An 11,065-nucleotide genomic window follows, 5' to 3' on the forward strand; every position below is an offset into this window, starting at 1 on the left:
AGACGTCTGGAGCAGCGATGGGTTCAGCTCTCTCCCCAGCAATTGCAAATATATTCATGGAGCACATAGAAGATACAGCCATTCAGAATGCCCCCTACAAGCCGAAGATTTGGGTGAGATATATCGACGACACTTTTATCATTTGGACGCACGGCAAAGAAAAGCTTCAGGAATTTTTTACTTATTTGAACGGGATCAACAGCAACATAAAGTTTACAATGGAGGTGGAGGAAGGCGGAAAACTTCCATTCTTAGATGTCCTCGTGGAAAAGAAGAAGGACGGAACATTGGGGCATGCAGTGTATCGAAAACCTACAGCAACAAATCGGTACCTGCACGCCTTATCTCACCATCATCCAGCGCAAATAAATGGAGTGGTCAACACGTTAATTCACCGCTCCTACAAAATAAGCGACCAGAGCAACTTTGCCGAAGAGAGGAAGAAGCTAGAGGCCATTCTACGGGCAAATGGATTCGACGACAGAGTTATCTCTCGAACATTTAATAAAGTTATCAGAAAGAACAACGAGATCAAAATCAACACCGCAGAAGCAGCGAACTCCTCTGTTAATGACCTCAGCGACCAGAAGAAAGCCTTCCTGCCATACATTAAGGGGACGACTGACAGAATAGGAAATATCCTACGCAAATTCCAGATAAGGACAATATTCTCGCCTCACGTACAGATAAAGCATCTATTGAAAACCGTCAAGGATAGAACTCCATTACAAGTCGAAGGGGTATACCGAATTCCTTGCCAGACCTGTGGGAAGAACTACATCGGCGAAACTGGCAGATCGGTTAAAACACGTCTAGAGGAGCACGAGAGAGCAATTCGACTGGGGCAGTCAACGAAGTCCGCAGTAGCCGAACACGCAGCGCTGGGCCACACAATCGACCTTAAGGAAGCAAAAATTGTGGCGAGAGTGAAAGGCTTTAAACAGAGACTCGTAAGAGAAGCAATAGAAATATCTAAAGAGGAGAAAAACAACTTTAACAGAGACACTGGCCTTAAAATCAGCCGTACTTGGCAACCCGTAATCGGCAAAAACAATCGACAACCTACTCCTCCAACCTCTCACTCCCCTCCCCCCACCACCTGACACGTATACCTATATATACCAATTTTAAATCCCACCTCTTCAGATTCCCTTGAGAAAGCGACCAGCATCGGTCGGGAAACGTTGGGGCCACCCAAAATCTGACGCGGCGACATAGCCCAAAAGTTTTAATTCAACAACTCCACTACCGTCCATAGTTTCGTAACTCAATGTCATTTTCAAAGCCGGCACAGACTTTTGACCCCATGGTTGGTAAAGGAATTATATAATAAAGCGTAGAAATTACCATTGTTGTTTACATATTTTACAATGGATTAATCATATTTCCACCATGCTTAGCCTGAAACTATGTATTATGATGATTATCTCTAGACACGGACAATAACTTAATTTTCGTATGAAGATTTTCACAGCTTCTTTTATCAATGTTGGTGGTTGCTTTCGGGAATTGCTGCGTACCTTTTATTGTATTGCTTTTTAAAATGTTACCTACGCAGATATTCCCGAAAGTAACCACCAACATTAATAACTTAATTTATTGGACAAAATTGAGTGACTAAATAACGCAGGTGCCTCAACGACACACGTCGAGTTAAATGTTTACATGGAAATTATCAAAGTTTTTTTTTTGTATCATTTTGCACAAAAATAAAAAATAGCTGTAATCTCTGCACAAAAATTTAATAATATGCCATAACAGTGACATATGGTTATCACTCAATAACGGCTGCACATAACTCTTGTCGAGTTGGCAAAAATTTCATTAAGAAAAATCACCTTCCTATATCGGAATGAATTTTGTGAAATATATTGGGATGTGTAAGTTTTAGTCACCACCTTCACATCATAAAATTTAAATCTTTCTTCTTCAGACCAAGCTTTTACGATCAAAACCGTTAGAGAAGGTGAGAGGAAGTTACCTACAGTGAATGCATAAGCACGTACGCATAACTCTTAAATTATTCATACTGCGTAAGCAATACTCTGTCTCAACTACAGGATTACCTCCCTCGTAAAAGATCGGTAAAACTGGCACCCATTGATCGAAAAGATAAATACACCATAGAACATTGACATCGTTCAAACCCGAAGTTTGCTGTGAGGAAATGGCTTAGTGGTGTAACGGGCTAATACGCCTGGCCGGGTTCGAATCCTGGCTATTTCAAATATTTTTTAATGGTGATCTTCATACTTAGGTATACATGAATTACGCGCGACAGTGTAAAAAGTAGGGTTGGTAAGTGAGGCGAAACGAAATTCAAAGCAGTTAAATTGCAATAGTTTCGTTCCAGGGAGCGGAATGTGGAAACGAAACGAAATGGATTTAAACCTCAGGGAGCTAAACTCAGGGTCAAAACAAAATCGGAGTCAAAACTACTTCGGGTCGAAACAAAACTTTAACTCTGGGACGAAACGAAACGTAGATAATTTTTCGCACCGCAGGGTCCACGTGCTTAATCTTTGAACAGTTTAGATCCGATCCATACCCCGAGTTCTAAGTATGGTTGAATGAAGTAGATTTCGGCCTACCTCTATTAGATGCATGGGACACTCATATTTTTACCACTAGCAAGAGAACGGTGAACGTAAACTAGCCATTCGATTTTTAAGCTCAAGGTTTTATCCTCTCTACATGTATGTCAAACGTAATGGGTCGAAATTATTCTCTCTTATCCCCCTCCACTCTACTTCTGGGGTCGAAACATAACTATGAGCAGCGGTGTTTTGATTAATTTAGTTACGTTCCCGGGAGTAAAGTTTTGTACCGGGTCTAAACTAAACTCCTTAGTGATTTCAATTTCGTGCGGGAGCGAAACTAAACCCAGGCCTCTTATTTTCGTTTCCTCCGGGTTGAAACGAAACATTTTCTTTACGTTTCACTTGACAACCCTGGTAAAAAGTCAATTGTTTCATGCAGTGCAAATGAAAAAAGACTGATACCACAATTTGGTGCACGATGACATGTGCTTGACCACTAATTTTTTCCCCTATACATGGTCACGTGGCTCATTAGGGGTCAATCGCAATCGCCCATCATTTCTTCCTTTGATCGAAATTAACTGCCAGCGTAAAAAATACCCATTTGGTATTTATAATTATATACAAAGACATAGAAAAGAGAAATAATCAAATAGTATGGAATGCTGTTTTATAAAAAAATATTTTACTTTAATTTACATTAGTTAGGTACTACATTACATGAAAATGTATTATTGTTCTGTTGTCAAGTTATTCCGTTAACATTTCCTTTTTCAGGTAAACCACACTTAACACCACCATCGCAAGCAAATGCACAACAACTCATTCTTTATGTAAACTGGCTGGTTGGGTTGAATCAATGGACTAACCGTTAGGGCAATATCAAATGAGTCTGCGGCGCTGTCACAGAATCTTGGGTGCTTGCTTGATGCGTAGCTGTCCAGAATATATGAGAAGACAGTTTCTTGTATTTAGGCCTCACTCTTAGCATTTCCGATTCCCCTACGGCAAGGTAACCTTGAAGGCAACCCGTTCGGTACGGGCTGGGTCTCATGCGAGGTGTTTCATGTGAGATTCACCTTTCCTTCCAATGTATTGAGTATCAGGAAAAAAGATTGCTGTCATCATCATGCAGTTCGGTCATTTCAGAACGAGTCAAGCTGCCCGCACGCTCTGACTTCATCGACGCGCTGCGGATATTTTTTGAAAAAACGATTACAATTCCCCCAAATTGGCAACAAAATTTAAGCATCTACGTGACAGATTGGTGACTCCTCTCCAAAGTAGGACCATCGTTGCCATGGAAATCCTCTCCTTGTAGGAAGCTATGGTAACGATGCGCTCGTGTTGATCGTAGTTCGCTTTTTGGCCGCGGCGGTATGGAGAGCTACGAGGGGTAGGAAACGGTATAATGACGTTGGGTGGAACGAGGGTTCTTCTACAGGATTTGGGGTCCATTTCACGCGAACGTGGTTGAGGCGTGATTGCACCGAAAGTGATTCGACAGCGGGCGCCAGTCCCAGAATCGCGAATTCCGATTCCGCGGTCGAACAGTTCCGTGCGAAACGAAGTGTTCGATCGGAAAAAAATGAAGAACGCGGTCCGCTGGGATTGCAAAATCTCGCAATTATTTGAACGGATGCTTTCGAGTCACAAGCTGTAGAAATGTTGTAGTTACCGCCCTAATGCATCTCTATGGAATAGCAGAAAGCGTGCCACGCAAAGAAGTGGAGTTGGAGTTGAAACTTTACCGGTATCTAAATATGTTGACAATCAGTGAACCAATATCCAAATTGCCCTATCACGGCAAATATGCAAAGCAAGAAGGGGTAGGCTTTAAAACGGCTCTATGTCGGCATTAGCCTGCTCTCAACGAAATAGCGCCAACTGTGGTTAACGACCCAACCGATGGATGTAGTATTGTGCGTGAAGTGCCCTCCAAAATGCTGCAAATGTATTTTACAGGTTTTGGCGGATAGGGCATCAATTTTTTTAGAAGTGGCAGTAATGTTAATGCATGCGATGCTTCCATATCAAGAGAATCGGAACGAGGGTGTTTTTGGAATACGAATAGATGATGGAAGAGGAAGGGTCGTGAAATAACAATAGATCGGGAACTTTGCTAGAATTTTTCTGTGGGTCCTCACAGAGACGGAATTTCCATGGCAGACGTTTCAATACTCGACTATGAATTTGCCATCAGAGCCTGATAACAATGCGCGAGTCGAGCAGCGAAACTTTGGCCACGTAATAGATGATCCGATAGAGAAACCGGGGAGATTTCCAGCAAATGGTTCCGAAAAAGCATACGATCCTATTTAGTAGTTCTACTACTTATTTAGTAGGGAATACCTTTGAGGGATGGAAAAAATATAGAGATTAGTGGAGTCCTTTTGAATATATGTAAGAAATAAAATCGTTACGCAGTCATGAAAACATGAGAACATTTTAAATCCTTTGTGCCACTCAACACGCTAACGAAACAGAAGAAGTTTTCAATAGAATCAAAATAATTTTCTTTTAACTTTTGTTAACAGGGGGTCGCCGTATTTCATGTTTATATATTATAAATAAACGAATATTTCAATTTTAAAAACTATTAATCTGAAACGACTTGAACAATTTCAAATTTGCATGTGTTTTTCAGAAATAAAATTAATATGAATGGGGCTCATTATTCTTATACTTTATTTAAAAAAATGAGTCTTTAAGGAAATTCATGTAGCTGCTATGGCTGAAAATATTTCCGAAGGAATGAAGGGGCGGTACTCATTCCTTTGATGAAATTTGATCTCAAATGTTGTGTGATATTTTAAGTTCATGCACTCAAAGGGGGTAACATGTTAACAAATGAATTACCTTACCTTATATTCGGAGAAAACATTTTCGCAGACGACGCCTGCTCTATCACCGCAATAAAAATAAATCATAACTACGGATATGGAAACGCTCTCCGAGTTTTCCTAAAATTCTATGAAATCCTGATAATAACCACACACTAAGTGACATAACCTGAAGGTTAGTTTGGATAGGTGAGGGTAAAGCTCACCACCAAACTAAGCCACAGCCATATGGCTACATTCAGGGTAGGACAGCGAGTTCCAGAGAGGTATGGGAGTTCGTTTTTTTCCCCAACAATAAAGGACTTCAATAAATGCCAGGCGCAACTTCGCTAGAACATTTCTTTTTTATTTATTATTGGACGGTGTCTTAACACCCCCTGCCACGCACCTATTGAAGTGGCTTGTGGGATAGTATTTAGATGGATCATAAACCAACCTTTGGGTTAAATAGCTGAGTGCAGTTAGTACATGAGGACATTCACGCATCGCAAATACATTAAGGTTTATTTAAGTATACCGGGACTAGCCACGGTGATAACTTTTTACGGAGTCACCCGCAATGCACAAATAGTGCGAAAAATCCACAGAGGAAAATCCGGCTGTGGCGCCTTGCGCACGACCTGGACTGCTAGTCGCATCATATGCTCAGCAGTCCATACCACCTTGTCCGGTTTAGTCCACAAATTTCCACAGGGGAGAATGACGCCTCGGTAGCTTAACTGGCTAAAGCACTCGGCCGGAAATCGAGGGATCCGGGTTCGAATCACGGTCAAGGCGAATGATTTTTCCTCTGTGGATTTTTCGCACATTAAGGTTTGTTCTTAGGGCGCTCTGCGGGCGAAATGCAAGGTTGCCCAGGAAATGGAACTAGCCCCCCTACCCGAATGTGTGATAATCGCTCATCTGTGGCTTAGTTCGAGGTGAGCTGCACCCTCGCGTATCCAAACCATATCGTGGGGAATGCAAATGAGATATATTTGTGGAGATCGGAAGCATACGTATCGGAAGTTTTTCTAGTTACGTCATTGCCCAAAGTTTCCTTTCCACCGACCAACAAAACGCTGCGCGCCGTATCACTCGTCCCCTGGTGGCGCCTCCCTTGAAACGGCGCCAGCATACCTCTCTCATCCCCCACCACATCTCACCCTTTTATTCACACCCAACTCCACCGCAGTCCATCTCACTTTTCTTGCACGTCCGTCCCTCTCCCATCTCTACCTTCTGCTTCGATGCGCTCAATGAGAGAAGGGGAACAGGCACTAGGAGAACCTCATGCATCCATGCACTTCAATGTGTTCTTTAGGCCTCGCCAGCCAGACTTTATCAGCCTTAAAAACCATGGTTATGCATGTTCACTGTCCAGATAGTGAAGAACGAAGCTCAGTGGCACTTGACCCACACATTACCTCTGGAGGGTAATAAATTGACAATGTGGGTTGATGGTGTAGATGCTCCCGAGAATGGCGTGGGGATTGTATTTTTCAAATGGGTAACAGATGGGTAAGAGCATCTCGTGTTATTCCTTGGAAAGAAGTTAAATGACAAAGAGAAGAGATATGGGCAACAGAAAAGGAATGCTTAGCGCTGGTACGGTGGATCAGAAAACCTCATTGCTGGTTGGATGGTGAAAGAATTTCCCTTTATAGACGGTTCAAAATTCTTTGCTGGGGCTACAAATTGTTGCATTATAGAATTCTAGATGGATGAGGAAAGCTCTAATAGTTTTGTAGTGGAATACGGGACGAGTCCATTGCATGTTAATGCTGATGCTCTTAACAGGAGGACAAGATATCTGTCCCAATAAAATTAAAAGGAAGACAGGACCTCACAAAGAGCACCGAAAGCATCTTAGATTAGCGTACCATGGAAGCCTACGGTGGCGGAACACAGCATGAATATTATGCCAATCAATAGGGAGAGGACAAAATACTTTTCCGCTCAATGTGCTACTGGGAACGGTGGAATGGAGCCGCTGAAACCAGGTTTATTTAAAAAAATCTTTCTCCATTCATTCTAGCAATATTTGGATACCTATAGTAAATATAATCAAATAGTATTGCACCTATAGTATACATATAGCAAAACATAAGGAAAGTGCAAAGAATAATTCACAGGCAATTACGAGCATGAACCGATCAGACGACTCCTAAAAACAATTTTGAGGCCGACAAAAGGTCAATTTAGAAAAAAAAAATACCTCGATGAGATAAACTTGCCTTGAAAATGAGAATCTTATCGTTTTGCAAAATTTAAGTGGAAAATAAACCAATAACCGGGTGCTGCGCCCGAAAAGGCTTCCTCATAACTGTGAATTTCAAGTTGAATCACTGAATGAGAAGTAAATAATAGTCTGCACATGGATGTTCTATCTTCCTTTTTATCGAAAGTCAGTTTTTCCATCATTTACGTATCATCGAACGAAGAAAAATCTTTAGTTCATCTCAACGAAACAAACGCGAAACGGTACATCGCTTGATAGCTGTGCTTTTACATTCCTCCGGTTGACACGTGGAGGGGGTGTACCCCAAGGTCTCGTACTGGATCCATAAAATTGTGCGCGTACTGGCGAGGTACGTAGGTACCCGCTCCCCGCTCGCTCCACTCCCTACTACCGGCTCTTTTCACTCCCTCGAACCGGTATTGAGAGAATGGGATTCGGGATCAAATGGAAACGGAGAGTGGGGAAGGTATTAATCAGCCATTATTCCCGAACGACAACGGGGTGGAAAGGGATAGCGGAACGGACGCGCCGCGGACACAAAAGAGTGAGATATCCGCCGGTCGAACGACGGCAAGAGATGCGGAACGCGAGCGCTTTTTGTTTCTCGCGTAGGTGTGCCCACAGGCCACGAGGTGGCGAGTTCATGGTCCCACGCATGAATGTTACAAAAGAGTATTCACTAGTCGGCCTCTAGATTTGTTTTCACCCAACGTGCATTTAAATGGGTTAGCAAAGGCCGCTAAAAATATCTCCTCTAAAAATACTTCCGGAAGTCTCATTTTACTCCTGCAATGCTAGTTTTTAACGAACGTGAGGCCATGAATGAAAATAGTTTCGGTGAATTCATTTTTTTTCTCATTTTATCGGGGATCGGGTTGGTGTGGTAGTTAGACTATTGGCTTTCTACCACTTAAGCTCGGGTTCAAATATCGACGGTGGCGGAGAATTTTCAAAAACTGCCCGATCCCTGCTTGATTGATGTGTGGAATACATTTCAAGCGCAACACTCCGTCCGTTAGATGGGACGTTAAGCAGTAGTTCATTAAGAGTAGGCAAATGCTGACGCTGGCTTTCTTTCCACAAGTTCTTACCTACCCTTCTCTCGTGGCGCTAATAACTTCAGCTTCCAGTCGCATCCTCCGAATGCCATACCCCAAATTTTATCACGATTCATAAGTTGAGTTGAGATCAGTTTCTTCAAAGAGATCTCTAACCAAGGGGACTCTGCATAGAGGAGGACCAATTCAATGACATACAAGGCTGATTTCTGTTTCCACTTCAGTCGCATTTTAATCAGTTTTCAAAAATTTCCGCGGCGCGGTGATGAATACAATGCGATCCACTTTTTTCAAATATTTTGCAGTGTAGTATTTTTAATTGTGAGGAATAGCTTTGAAAAGTAATGAATATGATATATCACATCATGTTGTCACCCGACACACATTGAAATGCGTTTACTAAGGTCACCACGTCGCTGACGGACAAATCGATCTGAATATCACGGAGAAACAAGCTATTATTAGGGATGCTATTAAACATTTTTATATGTGACGATGTGATCTATATTGCTCTTACTCCTGTGGCTATTAGAAACATAGATAGTCTTTCGCCTGAAAAACCAAGCGCCTCCGGTCTATTCCTCTACGGTCGCCTGCCATTTCCAGCTAGGGTTGGCAAGCAAAACGAAACGAAAATATTTCGTCTCAATCCGGAGGAAACGAAAATGAGAGGTCTAGGTTTAGTTTCGCTCCCGCACGAAATTGAAATCAGTAAGGAGTTTAGTTTCGACCCGGGACAAAACTTTACTCCAGGGAACGAAACTAATTTAATCAAAACACCGCTGCTCATACTTATGTTTCGATCCCAGAAGTTGAGTGGACGGAGATGAGAGGGAATAGTTTCGACTCATTACGTTTGAAATACGTGTAGAGAGGTAAAAACCTTGAGCTTAAATATCGAATGGCCTGTTTGCGTTCACCGTTCTCCTGTTAGTGGTAAAAATATGAGTGCCCCATGCATCTAATGGTGGTAGGCCAAAACTCTACTACATTCAACCATATTTCGAACTTGGGGTGTGGGTCGAAACTAAACTGTTCGAAGATTAAGCACGTGGTCCCTGCGGTGCGAACAGTTATCCACGTTTCTTTTTGTTCCAGAGTTTTAGTTTAGTTTCGACCCGAAGTAGTTTTGACTCCGATTTCGTTTCGACCCTGAGTTTAGCTCCCAGGGTTTAAACCATTTCGTTTCGTTTCTACATTCCGCTCCCTGGAACGAAACTATTGAAATTTTACTGGTTTTGAATTTGGTTTCGTTTTACTTGCAAGCCCTGTATCCAGCTTGGCTACCATCATCTTCGTATCCTTATTTTCTTCGTCACCCCAGTGCACTATTGGTCTTCCTGGCGACCTTTAACCATCTGGTTGTCCTTTAAGCACTTTTTTAATCGTTGTCTCTTTTACTACTTCTTTACTTCCATGGACGTGGACCAGCCATCTTAATCTCCTTTTTCTAATGATTCTCAAGATGTATTTTCTTGAAATTAATCTCCTGCTTTTAATTATTCCCACGATACTTTTTCTTAATAATTCTCTTTACTCTTTGTTTTAATGTGATTCTACATGTTTCTTCTTCTTTCATGGGACCAAAGATGTGGTACGTGGCCTATCAAAATTATGACTTTCCAATTCTATTCCTCGCAATCGTACGTGTAATATTGTAAAAATTTAGAATAAATGTATCGCTATGCATTGTCGAGCGACGGACATTTTTGAAAACCGATAATAAAGCACCGGAAGTGAGAAGAAAAATCAGGCTTCAACTAAACGTACTGGTGACTTTTTTATGTTGTTCCTTTGGTCTCAAGTGAATTACTTCCGGCGCAGCGCTTTTCACGCCACTCCATATCACTATTGGGAGTGCGGAATTATTTTTTCCTTAACCTTTTCCGTCAATAGGGCATGAAAATTCATTCAATTTAACCACGTGCATGGAGGAATATTGTGATTTTGGAAAAAAATAACACTATCCTTTGATTTACGGCAAAAGCAACTTTCATCAATGTCCGCATTCAGGAATTATGCATTGAACATTCTTCCCGGCTCCGCTCGTCTCTATTTCTGTTCACAAATGTCAGGTGCGGTGTTACACTGTGACAACGCCGTATAAAAAAGGAGTTTAAGCTCTTATTACTCTTTTTATCTTAACTTTCTTCATCCGTCTGTTTCATCGATGGAATTCATCGTCTGTTTCCTAATAGATTTTGAATCTCACTTCCCATGGTCGGATCGGCTCGGAATTTTGCACTTATACTTCCTACTCATGACAATACAATATTCAATAACAGTACAATATTGCATTATCATGAGAACTATGATCAGATATTTTTAATTCGTTCCATTGTTCTCTACGGAATAATAGTATACATTTTTTCAATAAATGGAAAATGAAAATTTTCATTAGAA

This window comes from Ischnura elegans, chromosome 9, assembly GCF_921293095.1.
Source record: "Ischnura elegans chromosome 9, ioIscEleg1.1, whole genome shotgun sequence".
Lineage (NCBI taxonomy): Eukaryota > Metazoa > Arthropoda > Insecta > Odonata > Coenagrionidae > Ischnura > Ischnura elegans.